The sequence below is a fragment of the Zingiber officinale genome, chromosome 10B (assembly GCF_018446385.1).
Source record: "Zingiber officinale cultivar Zhangliang chromosome 10B, Zo_v1.1, whole genome shotgun sequence".
In the NCBI taxonomy this organism is placed as follows: domain Eukaryota; kingdom Viridiplantae; phylum Streptophyta; class Magnoliopsida; order Zingiberales; family Zingiberaceae; genus Zingiber; species Zingiber officinale.
This window is the reverse complement of record NC_056005.1, coordinates 17,187,815-17,190,127: the sequence shown is the minus strand read 5'-3', so window position 1 is coordinate 17,190,127 and position 2,313 is coordinate 17,187,815.

The window sequence follows — 2,313 nt, the reverse complement described above, 5'->3', positions numbered from 1 at the left end:
GCGGGCCTTCGAGTAGGAGTCGTCACAGGCTCCGAACGAAGTAAATTCTCTTGTCCTTCTGTGTGTTTGTTTACTTTCCGCTGCGTTACTTCTCCGATAGTTGTTACGATTCCGATAATAGAACGATTTTAGCCACGAGCGCTATTCACCCCCCCTCTAGCGCGTCTCGATCCAACAAAATAAACCTGAAAACCTTTAGAGTGTGTTTGGTTCAGGGTTATCGCTGACAACCTTAGTTGGTTATCAATGATAGCCTTGTTTGGTTTAAGTAATTGGTGATTCCTGGTGATGCAACATTCCCACCACATCAGCAATTAGGGAATAGAACCAAGAATCACAAAAAAATCTTGGAAATCTTAGGTTTTCTACGATTCTTGGATTATCAATATTTTTTTCCAAAATTACCCTTCGAATCTTCCCCAACATTCTCTCGGAGCTCAACGCCTCTCCGCCTCTTCCCCAACAACCGGCGCCGCCTGCTGCCTCGCTCCGCCACTAGTTCGACCTTTCCCCCGCTGGCACAGAGCAATACAGCATCGACACAGTTGACCACTACAGCCCGGCCGATGTTTATGAGCTTAAGCCAAAATCTTCTACTGCCTCCCTGAGAGATCGGAAGAGATTAAAAGTCTGCAGTGCATTTCCATCATCATCGACCACCACGGATGTGGCGGCGTAGCAAGTGGTCGTCGTGGACTCGCAGGAGGCCGATATTCGACTGGTACACGCTCTGATGGCGTGTGCAGAAGGAGAACTTGAAGGCGGCGGGCGCCATCGTGAAGTAGATATTCGTCCTCGCCGCATTGCAAGGCGGCGTGATGCGCAAGGTCGCTGGATACTTTGCGGAGGCCCTTGCCCATCAGATCTACCGGCCGCAGTCCCCTCGTGGCGTTAGCTGCTCGAGTACTCACGAATCCACCGCCTTCGACGACATGCTTCACCAGCACTTCTACGAGAGTTGTCCCTACCTCAAGTTCGGCCATTTCACAGCTAACTAGGCGATTCTGGAAGCCTTCGCCGGCTGCCGCCGCGTCCATGTTGTTGATCTTGGGATGCGGCAAGGACTGCAGTGGACGACTCTCCTCCAAGCGCCCGCTCTCCGCCCCAGAGGTCCACCGTCGTTTCACCTCACTAGAATCGGCCCGCCAGAGCTCGACAACTCGGACTTCGCCCAGCTCGCTGAGACCATCCACGTCGAGATCGGAAAAGGAAGAAGAATACTGAGAAGAGGAAATGGAAACATTAGATTTTATACTAATTAAATTATTAATTTAATTTAATTTATTCTACAAAATTAATCATATAATTAAACAAGGGGTAATATAGTAAATGTCAAGTTAGATTATACCATTATCTAGTTGAACCAAACAAGATTAAAATTATATTTTATTCTCCCATAACCTTGGTTATGTGATTACCAAGTAATCACATAACCAAGGTTATATATGATAACTTGAACCAAACGCGCCCTTAGTGTTTGACAAGTTTACTTGGTTTATTTACATGTTTTATACTTTTGATGGAACTTATTTATCCAATTTTGATTAATGCCAAAGCCTAGAGGTGGGGGTAAATTAATAGAAGTACGAAAACTAAGAAATTCTGAAAACTTAAACCTGAAAATGATTAAGAGAATAAACATAACCAAATCATTTTATGCCTCTTAAATCATTTGGTATTTCCATATTTCCTTTTGTATGTTTTTCAAACTTTAATCCAAGTTGTCATTACATCAAGAAGAGGGAGATTATTGGTGCAGTAAACACCAATGATCAAACTTAGGTTTTGATGAATGCCAAATGGATTAAAGTTAAATTATATTGTGTTCTAATCCTTTTACCAAATGTACAGGATATGAACTTGATGTGTCTAGAGGACCAGACATTAGGCTAAAGTTCAGTCAGGTTAGGAGGACCAGACGATTGGCAGGAAGTCTAACTGGGTCAGAGAGGACTAGACAGTTGATAGGAAGTCCAGTTGGGTCAGGAAGGACTAAACAATTGGCTAAAGTTGAGATTGGTTGAGTTCTGGCAGGAAGTCCTGGTGGGTCAAGGTGTAAGTTCCTTGCGATCAGTAAGAGGGGGGTGAATTATCATGAAAAGATAAGTATACCCTTCTTGAAACTTACAACTTTAATTAAGACAAACACTTCAGTAAAAAAAATTAAAATGTATAAAAGAAGTACGAGGCAAAAAGGATTTACTTGGTTTGTAATCGGGGAGGTTGCTAATCCAAGATAGATGAAGTGCACTATCAGAACTCCTTCTTCGAGCAAACTCTCAGAGGCGGACAAGACCCGTATAATGATTTACG